Genomic DNA, 13,741 nt, shown 5'->3' on the forward strand with positions numbered 1-13,741 from the left:
CTGACTCCTCACAGGCCTGTGAAACTGTTTCTTTCTTGGAAACATTGTAATTATTCAAAACCTTACCAGTATGCACCATAGGCCTTAAACTTACCAGGGAGCGTACTGTTTTAAGAGACCATGTTCTTAAAATAAAGGCACTTAAGTTAGCCACTAACTAGACACTAAAATTAATTCAGGTGTTCATGCAACCTAATCTCCAGAATAAATGTTGGCATCGTACACCTCGTCAAACCACATATATGTAACATTTTACATTTCATAGGTAATAGCTATGTTAAAACATTACATATCTTTAGGTTACAATAACACCGAGATTAATGTGTGGTTAAGGCACAGGGTTTGGAAAAGATTATGTTCAGCTTAAAATACAAGGTTATGTCGCCACAACCACCACTGGAAGCGTCCCAATGCCTCGCTAAAAACACCCAGTTTTGGTGCCACAATCATGACAGGAAATGCTACAATGTCTAACTAAAAACACTCAATTTTGGTGCCACAATCATGACTGGAAATGGGCCAATATCTCGCTAAAAACATCAAGCTTTGGGGCCACAATCACGACAGGAAATGGGTTGAAGTCTCGCTAAAACACACCCAGTTTTAGTGCCACAATCGAGACTGGAAATAGGCGGATGTCTCACTAAAAAATACCCAGTTTTGGTGACAAAATCATGACTGGAAATGCTACAAATACTCGCTAAGAAAACACCCAGTTTTGGTGCCACAATTACGACTGGAAATGCTTAGATGTCTTGCTAAAACACAACTAGTTTTGGAGGCACAGTGTGTCTAGAAGGGCTGAAATGCCAAGTTTTGTTGTTTTTTTGTCTTGACAGTGGTCTGCTGCTTGACAGCCATTTTACCCACATTTTACACCATTCACTTGCCAATGACAAAGTCAGCTTATATGCATGTCAGCTAATCAGAGCTACGTCACTGTAGAGATATCAATATGCTCTGTATGAAACTTTTCATATGTAACATGTTTGTGATTTGCAGAAACAAACAATGACTGGGCTGGTTAATAATGACTTGGAAATGCTGAATCACATAAACAATTGTGAGTGTTATACAGAAATAGTAGTATGTCAGACAGAAGACAGTGCCTGCGAGGAATATAGATACAGTCGAAAACAAAACAGGGGAACATTGGCAGTGCTGCAGCCAAGGAAGAAAACTGTAACAGGACCGAGGAGGAGAAAATGGAAGGAGGGGAGAATACAGATATTCAAATATATAGAAAATGAATCAGCAAGAGAAGAGGTGGATATTATGTGAGCAGATGAGAAAATAATCGCAGGGAGGCAGGGGGAGAGAGAGGACACGGTTAAACAGAGATCGGCAACTCTGATAAAAGATGCAGAGGAGAGAGAAAACACGCAGAGAGGGGCGGAAGAGATGGAGGCTGGGAAAAAAAAGAGAGAGATGAGGGAAGGGAGAAGGGACTGACAGAGAATAACAGGCTTCTCCTCATGAGGAGAGTGAATGGGTGAGCTTACTGATTATATCCATTCATTCTTCCCATGACTCGCAGGACTGAGGTAGGGGGGTGGCAATTTTTCAAACAGGGGGCACATAGAGGTGTAACACCCTAGGGACGACGCTATTGCTCATCATTAGTTAGTGTGTGTGTGTGTGTAAGGGTAGGGGGTTGTGTGTTTCTGCACATGACTAGCTACTATAAATTGCTTGCAGAGGTTTCTAACCAAAACATGACCTCAACCATGCAGTGACTTGAGATTAATCAAACCTTATAAGAGTATTTTTTTATGTATCGACATAGAAAACAGTGAGAATGACAGAGAAGGACTGAGAGGGAGAGAGATATTCTTTTAATTACCCATTAAGCATAAAGAACGGCTGCACATGTAAGTAATAGCAATGGTAGCAACAGCAACAAGCAGAGCCCTAAAAATCTAATTGAAACACCAATAATCAAGTCCTCCTCTCCCACAGTGCACACTGCTCCCTCAGCCCCCAGACAGGCACAGTGTAATTTATTAAGTTCTAATGGGGGGTGCTGAGGTGTGCTGTGACCATCTCAATAAATAAAGCCAGCACCGCACACCTTGTTTCTCCTTGGCCAGAAGCCCCCTAACTCTTCCTGTGCGTACGTTTTTCCATTGGACTGAATATACAACATGGAGTTTAAGTAAACCCACACTCCGTCCTCACAGTTTGCTTCATTCAGTCAAATTATTCATCTCCATTTGTTGGTCTCTGTTTCCTTTATAGGTATATTTAACTACAAGGTATCAGCATGATTCAGTAGCCTCTATGTTGCTTGTAAAGCTGCCCCTCAGCTCCTCAGGTGGATTAAGCTCTGACCTCCCCCTCCTGGACAGGCAATTAAAGGACTACAGCTCTGAGCCAGCGATGCCCCAACCAGGAGAAATCTACAAGCTCCACTGGATTTTAGCCCCTAATCCGCAGGGAGACAGAGCACACCTAAACTATAACACGTGGTGGACACTATCACATCAATGATGATCAGATTCATCACCTATATGACGTCTCGCTTAGCCTCAAATGACTGAAGCTTCCTATATGATCACTAATCACCTCTGTGTAAACCCACAAGACCTTAAGTTTCACTACACATTAAACACCCTGAAAGTAATGGAGGCGATACCTTCGCTGAAGCAGACACTGCAAGGGATCTACTGGAAGGAGATCTGACCTGAAAGTTGGCAATCAGTCTTCAGTTCTGACATGACTGAGATAAAGCTCAGTTATACCAAATCTTCAGCGACTGTATGCAGCATAGTAACACTTCAACCAGACACTCACTACCAAATATCAAATTCTACCATTGGGCTTTCGTCCCAAGGTCACTTTATGTATGGTTTAATCCAAATGATGATGTATGCTGGCTGGCTGTTGTCATGCACTGTTTGTATGTATACCGATGAAAAGTAAGGCACCACAATTTGTACGTAACACATCACCAGGAGCCAGTAATTCAGATCAAACCCACATAATCAGGAAGGTTGCAATCAGGTGTGTGCACTGACAAAGTAGTATAAAGACTCAAAGTTCATGTAAGGAGGTTGGTAGGGTTATTTGGTGGGTCATAAAACACAGGACTTTCCCCCAGGACACCAACGTTCATGTCCTCTGTGAAACCAAGTGAACTTTGACTTATTTTACGTGTCTACCAGGGTTCTTTTCCTGTACCTTGCATACGTAACTTTACTTTCCTAAAACTAACGTACATGATTTCACTTTCCTAACCCTAACCCTGACCTATGTAACTTTACTTGAATAAACCTAACCTACGTAACTTTACTTGCCTAACCCTAATGTACGCAATTTTACTTGAATAAACCTAACCTGCGTAACTTAACTTACCTAAACCTCACGTACATAACTTTAATTGAATAAACCTAACCTATGTAACTTTACTTGCCTAAACCTAACATACATAACTTTACTTTCCTGAATCTAACGTACATAGTTATATTTCTTGAACCAACGTCCAAACCTGCATAACTTCACTTTCCTAAACCTAACCACATAACTTTTCTTGCCCAAACTTAAATGAGGTCATTTTATGACACCCAACCATGTTTCTTTTCCTAAATCTGTCAAAAAGTAACTTAATATGAACTATGAAACTTGACAACGCCATTAATGGCCCACAAATTTGTTAGATATTATAAGAACTGTTGTATGTGCCTTTTCCTAAGATATCATACGAACCGTTATATGAGGATACAGTGATCATGGACACCAATGAAGAGGAATTTAGATTCTCATAGAGATACATATTCTTTATCTAAGCTGCAGCTTCCAGTTTTGGTTCCATACAGCAAAAATCTTACAAAAAGTACAAAAGCGCATACATACACACAATAACTACCAGTTGCTGGAAAAAAGAACATGTGAAAGATAGAAAACTAGAGTCAGCACACTATATAATGCTCCCATGAACAAATATTTAATTACCGCCAAGTGACGTTTTGAGCACCAAGCTCTTAAGGCAACGGTAGAAAACGTCACTTGGCGGTATTCAAATATGTGTTCATGGGAGCACTATGTAATGTGCATACTGTATTTTCCGTCCATACAGCAAAAACACACCAACAGCTAGCGTATGCATGCATTATATGTAACAACAGGGACCAAAGCAATGGGTCAATAATGGGTGAACACATAAACCCAAGCTAAGCACTGGAAAACCAGTGTGAATAATCAGTCAGTAACATGGGATCTGAGCAACAGAGATTTGAGTAACAGGAGAGAGGAAAGACGAAGAAACTGTCTTGGAAAATTACTAAAAAGCTCATTCAGTATCACTTAGCATCTGATTTGAAGAAACATGGGCAGAGTGAGAAAATAAACAGGTAGACGCACATATTATTCTCTCCATATGTAAGTTTGGCCAACCATGAACAGGACACTGGTGTATTACAATAAATCCCAGCATAAGGTTAAAAGGATAGTTCAGGTTTTTGGGGGTTGTATGGGGAACTTATCCATAGACAGTATCTTACATAAAGTAGATGTCGGTCAGCACGCCACCAGTTGGGAGAAGCAGGCTGGAGTCCAATATGGAAGCTAAGCAACATACTGCTGTTTGTTTTGTTCTCATGCACTGTTCATATGTAAGAAATACACCAAGAGGGTGTGGGATATATGGATGCTTCGAAACCAAACTTCTACACTGATAAAGAAACAACTCCTACCCCAGTGGTTCAACATCCACAAACAGCAGCTGCTAGCGCAACTAGAGATTGATGAGGTACAATAACCATGCTACGGCAAGGGGGGGCCAGGGCGACAGATCAATGCGGGGATGTCATTATCATCCCCACACTCCGAGATTGGGTACCAAGCCCCAACACACAGATTCCCTTACAACAAGGGCGAATGACCTGAGATTGCACCCTCGAGCAACAGTGATCTTAGAGATGCTTGGCTATAAGATCAAGGCCACAAGGAGAGTAGTCAACTCTCATGACTACAGAAAGGCCGGGAAGAAAGGGATACCTAGACAGTACAACAAACTGTCTATACCTGAGGCAGCGTACATGGAACGCCATAACCAAGTGGCTGGCATAGTGTACAGGAACATCTACACCGGGTATGGGCTGGAGTTCCCAAGGTCACAATGGAAGACACCCCCTAAGGTGATGGAGAGTGACCAAGCTAAGATCCTGTGGGTCTTTCAGATCCAGACTGACGAACGGGCAATAGCTAACCAATCGGGGTGATCGACAAACAACAGACGAAGTGGTGATAGATGCAGCAATCCCTAGCGACAGCAACATCAGGAAGAAGGAACACAAGAAGCTTGAAAAATACCAAGGGCTGAAAGAGTAGCTAGAAAAGATGTGGGGAGTAAAGGCAACAGTGGTCCCAGAGGTAATGGGAGCACTCTGAGCTGTGACCCCCAGACTGGAAGAGTGGCTCTAGCAGATTCCAGGGACAACATCTGAGGTCTCTGTCCAGAAGAGTGCAGTCCTAGGAACAGCTAAGGTACTGCACAGAACCCTCAAACTCCCAGGACTCTGGTGCGTCTTCACCATATTTCTATTCCTAAACTTAACCCTCATAACTGGACACTAAGTATGTAACTTTACATTGAGTGCGCAACATCATTTGTGGGGTGTTAATTCATTAGCTATTATATGAACTGTTGTGTAAAGACATTGAAATTTCTGTGTTTATCTAGACTAATATAAGGGGCAATCAAAACATGTGCAACATCGCCAACTTGTCAAACAGAGACCTCACAGGGAAGGAAGTTCTAAAAAGAAGCGTAGCAATGCTGTCTGGCGGTCTCAGCAGTGTTGCCTTAATCAAGCTGAAATATGCAGAGTGACAGAAGGTCACTGCTGCAGTGAACATCCAAAGTTCAGAGCTTCATTCACTGCGAGAAATTAAAAAATGCAAAGTACTCCAACTACAAGAGAGAGGGGAAAAAAGCTCATCAGCGTGCAGAGAATCACTGTCACAGCCAGTGGACGAGGACCCCGATGCACTCTCCACTTGACCTATATGGCTGCGATCCTCGAGGATACCGCTGCTGGCTAAACCGTCGCAGACTTGTAGAGGGACACTGACGTCCATGTAGGTCAAAATGTGCAAGTAAGGGAGCGCAAGCTAGCTTAGATCAGCTCATTTAATGAGGGCTGTGATGTATGGGATGCCTAAAAGCTTTCATTATGTTTCTTTTTTTTAAATCGTTTCCCCTCGTGAGCTGGGAAGTGATGAGGGAGAAAGTGGCGCCTGTGTCAGTGCAGTTTGCCAAAACATAGGAAATAGTCTATCACATGAATTACTGACTGTATGTGAAGGTAATCAGTGGAGCCGGCTTCTTGTCTTCATTAGACATGGAGAAATTGATAGGCTTAGTGGCTGACATTTTTTAATAGGTTTTAAATATGACCCAAAAATCATCCCAGTAAATCTGTGGTTGTTTGTGACAGTATAATGTTTGTACACAGTTTGTGTTTCAGCTCCACGCTGAAAGCTTTCAACCATCCCTTATATGTGTAACCTTCATACATGTGACAGAGCCTGTGCGGTGTAAGTCAGGATGATTTGGGCCCGGCTGCAGTACAGTCCATCTCACTCAAAATTACTTAATTGAAAACTCTTTCCTAATGTTGCCTGGCAACCAAATCTTCCAGGGCCTCAGAAAGAGAGAGGGGAGGATTTAAGGTTGTGCTTTTTAAACTGCTCGCATTGGCTTCTCTCTGAAGAGAGGCAGCACATTATCATGAAGCGCACATACGCGCTGACACAGACATGATCATAAAAACATCCTGCAAAAATAAATTCAAACCATCAAAGGAGGAAAAACTGGATTTTGTTCATGTTTCAAGTAAATGTTGGCACTATAATTATCATAAAAATGCAGCAGGGCAACAACAAGACGTTGAATCCAACGGGAGGAGACTGAGCTTCAGCACATGAGGAGGTGGGCAAAGAATCTGACCGTGGACGGAAATTCAGCACAAGCAACTTAGCTGTAGCACGCTCAGGTTCTGCATTCCTCTCTTTATGTTTACATGAATCGAATTAAGAGACACGAGTACTTGCAGAAGACGTGGTATTATTTAAAACAACATGCAAGAAAGTGCAATTGGCACAGGCTTAGCGAATAAATCATGACAAATAAGAAGCACGTGACAAGCCAAAATCAATCATATCAACTCTTTGTGGTGTCTTTCATGATTCAGTGACACCAGGTTAACATCACCCATGGTTAAGCTCAAAGCAGCCGTCACCACATATTCACACAGCACTATCCAATCATGGATTGCTCACCATGGTGATGCAGTGGTTAGCATTGTCACTGCAAGTGGGTTCCTGGATTCAAACCCTGGGGTGGCGGAGCGCTTCAGTGCAGAGTTTGAATTCTCTCCCCATGTCAGCATGGGTTTTCTCCAGGTACTCCGGCTTCCTCCCACAGTCCAAAGACATGCAGGTTAATTGGTGACTCTAAATTGTCCATAGGTGTGAATGTGAGTGTGAATGGTTGTCTGTCTCGATGTGTCAGCCCTGTGATAGTCTGGTGACCTGTCCAGGGTGTAACCCGCCTCTTGCCCAATGTCAGCTGGGATAGGCTCTAGCCCCTCGCGACCTCCTACAGGATAGGCGGTCACAGAAAACAAATGAACAATCCGATTGCCTGAAAAAATGTTCTTATCATACGCTTTTGCAAACCATGGATACGTTATGTTATTTTGCACCAGATACACTACTATTCTATGTTTTTCAGCAATGCTTGGGTGATAGTGTGCTTAGGTTTGGGCACAAAATCATTTGTTCATGGTAGCCACTGGATAAGCAGGGACGGGACAGTGAAATCGACTCAGTTCAGTGGCTGAAACGTCGGTGGAAAAGCTGCAAGGAGTCACCAAATAACAATCAGTGGTCTGCAGCGTGGCGGGCATGTCTACATGACATGCCACCCACATGCCCTCTACCTTCCAATGACGAAAGCCAGCTTATATATTATGCCACTTTTCAAAATATATGTATGGAACCTTGCAAATATTCTTGGTGTGCACAAAGTTACAATTCCAACATTTTCTTCTGGTGGGATGCATAATGGTAGTTGATGGAAACATACATTTAATTTACATTTTCTTGCTAATTTTCTGGAAATTTGGATCTGGAATTTAAGAAAAGATTGATCAAAAACTGAACGCATAGGTTTATGCAGCTTCTATGTTAAATAATTCAGAACAAAAATGTCTCTTGACAGTTCAGTTTCTTTGTGGACAACCTTCCCCAAAATGTGTCTCATAGTTAAGAGTAGTAGCTAATGGCCAGGTTTATCTAAGTAGTTAACATCAATTAAAACTGACTGTCCGAGTAAATATTTAGAAAATATTTTACAACAGAATTATTTAAATTTAAATTTATTTAACAATTGTTACCTAATGGTTTGTGAATTAATACTTTTAACCGCTGATGATTTGCAATAATTCTATGATGAATTGGTCAGTTATTTATTAATCATGGTAAACTATTGGCTCAAAATTAATAAAATATTATTTTATAGTGTACTAGAAAAAAATGAGCGCTCCATCTTGAAAGTACTCATCTGCCTGTGTTATTTATTTGAATGCCCTCTGTGCTGCTCTCAATATGTGATGGTAATTCAATCTTTACCCGGTGCATGAAAGCTTTTACATTTGTTTGTGTAAACCTCCAACACTGGGTAGCTATTTACCACTGTTGTGTCAAAATGCGTTTCCTATAAAATACGTTTCCTCTGGCGGTGTGTCTTTGCCTCGATTTCACGGCAGGGTGGGAAATAACATCATTTCAATTTCTGTGGGTTGTTTTCACATCTTTGCCTTTTGACATGGTATAATAACATTTACAAAATCTTTCACGGGATTAAAGGAAGAAAGACAGTTGGATAATCAGAGCGCCTGTAATGAACATGATCGGACTTTTTTGTGATCCTTGAACCAAATGGAAGGTGCAGTCGCCTGTGTGTTTAATGCCTTGTACCCACATTATTTCCTCAGAGTGAAAACATGTTGATACACCTGGAAAAATCCTCATGTTCAGTGGAAGTGATTAATTTCATTTTGTTATATGCAGAGGCAACAGTGTTTGGAACAAAAACAGGTGGACGGGAATGACAACAGAAAGACGAAGCCACATGTGGTCACACTGTGATTGCCAAGTGATATTGAACTGCAGAACAAAAATCCTATCCAAGTCCTCTGAGCGCCAGCAAAATAAAATTAAACTTTAAAAAAAGAATCTGTCTACGACCTTTCCTGAGTCTAAAAACGACACGAATTGCTTTACAGGAAAAGTTCCTCGACATCTCAGTTGCCACAGTCAAATTCTTTCCAGTATTTTTAACAAGCGTGACCCAAAGTTACTCTGAAGTGCATCGACTCCATCCACGCAGGACAGGCTCAGTAGGAGATGTGTCACAATTGCTGACAAGAGCATTCCTCATTCCGTTTTAACCGAGCGGGGTCTCTATCTCGCTCCGCGCCCCCCTCTCACCACACTGCACCAATGCTAAAAGTGGACAGACTGACCGCAGGCAGCGATGGGAGCGAGACAAGAAGACGGGGGGAAAGAGAGGAAGACAGAGAGCGAAAGCAGAAAGTGGGTCAGCTTCACGTCTTGTCAAGCCCGATGAAATTTTCCCGAGCTATTCTGGAAGTCAAAGTGGACTTATAATTCACTTTTATATTGCCCCCTCTCTTATATTTTCGTCAAAGCCACAGGCGACTTTCCTGGCAAATAAAGGTGAGTCACCGGGCATCTGGCAGAGCAAAGTTGTCATAGAGAGAATTGGCTGGGTACGGTGGGAAGCAGACTGCGGGTTTTATGAAACCGCCTTATCCAGGAATAGAGTTGATCCTGATAAGTGTAATTGAATAGGGATGAGCCTGTATTTCACATGAGAGGAGGGCTGACTCGCTGCTCGTCTGCTTACCTCAAACATGTCATGCCTCTGTATATTTGTATGTCTGTGAAAGGAATAAACAGAGAAATGAAGGAGAGGATGCAGTTTTAGATGAGAATAGAAGGCTCCAGAAGGATGGGAACCAGACGGAGGGTGGACAAAGAAGAGAGGCATGTTTCAACATGACGTAGAGCGATGAAAAATGATAAGCAAGGTAACAAAATGAATGTAGAAGAGGGGAAACAGAGGAGGTATCACAGAAAGAGAGATGACTAATGGAGGATGAAGAAGAGGAAGAGGGAGAGGCACTGAGAGAAAGCACCAGAAAGAGCAAGCCTGGGAGCACTGAGTTGCTATGACGTTGGCCCTGGAGTGACGTCAAAGCAAGCCACTCATACATCACCCTGCCAGGGAGGGAGGCGGGGCCACGGGGCACAGGCTGCTATGCACTGGACCCAGAGACAGCAATGAGGCGATGGAAGCTGGGCGGCAGAAAGCAGAGGGAACAGAATGGAGAGGCAAAGATAGCGGAAAAAGGAAGACAGGAAGAGAGAGAAAAATAAATGAGGAGGAAAGGATCAAGACGGGGGAAATAAGAAAGCATCCACAACAAAAAAGCGAGGAAACAAAAACAGAAACAAGCCTCAAGAAACAGCAATCGTGCAAAAGACCCCCACCGCAACCACAAAGGAGTCGGCTCAGCCGCTCATCCGCACATTACTCAGCTCCCATTTGGACGCGATATCCTACAAATCATCCATCATTCTGCAACCCACCTTGACCTCAACCTGCCTGAACACTCCCATGTCACCCATCTCCCGCCCGCCCTCCGGCTGCCTGCGGCTGTTTACATCAAATTTAAAGGCTGCTGAGGGAGCTGCATCTCCATTCCTTCAGGCCACAATCCATCGCTGCGCTGTGGCCGACATTCTGCTATTACGGGGCACTTTGCTCTACCTGGAGTCAGCCTTTCTGTCGCACCACTCTGACATGGCACATTTGATGATGTGTTTCTAATTTTTTTTTAATAACAGCTTTAGAAAGTGTGTCATTTAAATTCCCCCTCAAATAAAAAATGTGTTTATCTTCTGTGTATGTCCTCTAAAATGTCTGACCTTGACTATACTGGCTTGTATCAGGGCACAGTTTGGCACTAGAGTGGTGTTTTCACATTCCTCTACCAAAAGTGGCGATGTCTGTGCACTCCCCTAAAATCTGAGATTTAAACAATATTCTTTGTGGACAAACCCAGAAGACAGGATGTGGTACGTCTCTGGTTATGTGTGGGATAGTTACACATTTTGTTCAGCAGGATAATTTTCCCAAACAAACACCACATTTATGATTTTTTAAGCTTAAAAGCAACTGCCAGAGGTAAAAAGCTAACGTTCAACCGTTAACAGACTACACCATGGTCACATGACTTGAACCTCGCCACCGCAACAAGGCTGCAAAAGCCATGCTAGCACAAGGACGTTGTGTAGTCTCATTTAGCCACCAAGGCTTCAAAATTCATGAGTGAGGTATTTACTGACATATTTTACGTCGTAAAACATTAAAGTCTCTTAAGTGTGTGCTAACCAAAGACCTTACTTTAGGTATCCAACAAAAAACCCATTTGAACAACCCATCGAGTTTGAGACAAGGAAACAGGGAATGCTAAAATGCTAACTTATTTCTAGGTTTTAGGACCCATTCATGCAGCATTCTCTACGAAATTCAATTGCTGTCTAATACAGGAAACACATATTAATGGGGGAAAAGACTTCGACACAACACCAGCAAAGAAACCTGAAACATCAAGCACAGAGAACTTGTCAGCACAGACAGCAGAGTTAGCATTAGCACAGTCAAAGTTTTGACAGTAAACATGGTACAGTGCAGATTTTGGATATACACCAGACCCAGGAGCTTCCTTCTACTATCTACCAAAAACCCCATCATAGCAGATATCATTATATGTTTCACAAACACAAATGATGTGTCAGCCACTGCCAGTTAGCCTGCAAGCTAACAGGCTAACAAGCAATGGAAACAAATAAAAGATGCTAACTACACTTTGCATTCTGATACCTGTGCTAGTCACCAGATATGATGCATAACAGACTCCTCACATGAGTCTGGGTCTGACTGAGGCTCAAACTTAGGGCTAAATCTCTCAGACGTTTCCTCTGAAGCTAACACCAGCCATCTTGAGGCACACTCCTTGTTCACCAGTCAGCCAAAAGCGGAAAACAGAACTTTCCAAAAGCAAATTTCTCAATGATGAAGAAAGAATAAATCTGCTTCCAGCCCATTTTCAGAGTTATTTTTTTACTATAATGTGGGAAAACCATGTTAAACTAAATATTAATATGCATAACCTGGTAGATGGATAGATTAGCGAGGACGAATGGATCTGTAAATCAGTGGATAGTTTTTTTTAGTGTCACAATACCTGCCAAATGACTCGTTGTACAATTAGGATTTAATCCATTCAGTCTGATAACATTTCAAAGGTCTAAGAGCCACAAGACGAAATCATTTTAGCCCCATTCAAGTTAGCAGAGCGCTAAACTGTATGTTAGCTGTTCAACCAGTGGAAGTAAGACACTCGGGCGCACTCAGGGGCGTTCCGCCACTGTTAGTCTCTAGTATGACCTGTCTATGGGCCACACAGTGCAGATGTAGTGCCAATAATCCCTGCATCATCTGGGTAATTTTATACACAGCAGCTCTCAGGAATGAATGGGACCCCGCCGCCATTGCTGTATCCAGGTCTTTTAATACATTCATGCCTATACCCCACTACAACAGTCTTTATATACTTTAAAATGTGTCTGAAGGGGTACTTTAAAGCAGTGGTTCCCAACTGATGCAGCCACTGGGTCCAGATTTCTCCTTAGTCCTTAGTATAGGGTCCCACAGTATAATACATTCAGTGTCATACTTGCATTTGGACATGTTGTCAAGCTAGTTTGCTGTCTGTCTCGAGTAGCTGTCTGTTAGTCACTCACTCTACAGTAGAAAATGGCATTTCAAAATAAAAGCTCTGTGCTCGAAAGTCAGTGTACTTAGGTCACTTGCGGTCCATTCAGAACGGACTCACCCACTTTTGGACCATGACCCACCAGTTGGGAACCACTGTTTTAAAAGGTTGTTTATGTTTTACTGTCAATGCTATTTAATTGATTCATTTATTAATAGATTATTTGTTTGACACATTGGAGCTTTGATACTTTCTGCCACAAAACATAGGTCTGGAAATATACTGCATCAGATCAACAATGCTCTCTTTTTTTGTCCTAACAGCACTGGAGAAATGAAATCATATCCCGTGTGTCCACTGCAGACCTCTCTTTACAATGCTGACATGGTGTTCTTGGTTTAATAAAAAAAAAAGAACATGCTCTGGACGGAGAGGGCACAGCATTTTTTTTTCACTGAGCAGCACACCGGTCAGTGAAATCTGAACACGTCTCAACTTGAGCAAAAGTGTCCTTTAAACAGGTTTTCTGCTGTCGCTTAGCAACAGCAGGAACAATGACTAGCATCCTACCAAGGTGCTGGTGCAGACTGCAAGCTCAAAAAGCTCTCTGGATGCAGGTCTTTGCCCTCCGACTCCTAGAGATTTACGCACTGTAGCACTGAAGGGCCCCTAAGACTTATTTGTGTTAATTTGCTTTCCTTTCTCCTCCCTCTGGCAGAGCATTCGTGTAGCACCGAATTCATCAGTGATAGAGAGGAACGTGAGGATTCACGCTCGCTCACATGGAAAAAAAAAAAAAAAAAAAAAAAGAGAGAGACACCCGGGTATTGTCATGCAATCATACTGAAACGCAAGCTCACGAACACAAT

At 42.4% G+C, this 13,741-nt stretch overlaps 1 protein-coding gene across 3 annotated transcripts in view; it reads right to left on the reverse strand.

The window, feature by feature from the left end:
• The window catches only part of stxbp5a (syntaxin binding protein 5a (tomosyn)), a 157,369-nt gene that overhangs the window by 100,069 nt on the left and 43,559 nt on the right, over window positions 1-13,741 (reverse strand). The gene's annotated exons all lie outside the window — the stretch shown is intronic.

The sequence above is a fragment of the Epinephelus lanceolatus genome, chromosome 13, assembly GCF_041903045.1.
Source record: "Epinephelus lanceolatus isolate andai-2023 chromosome 13, ASM4190304v1, whole genome shotgun sequence".
Lineage (NCBI taxonomy): Eukaryota > Metazoa > Chordata > Actinopteri > Perciformes > Serranidae > Epinephelus > Epinephelus lanceolatus.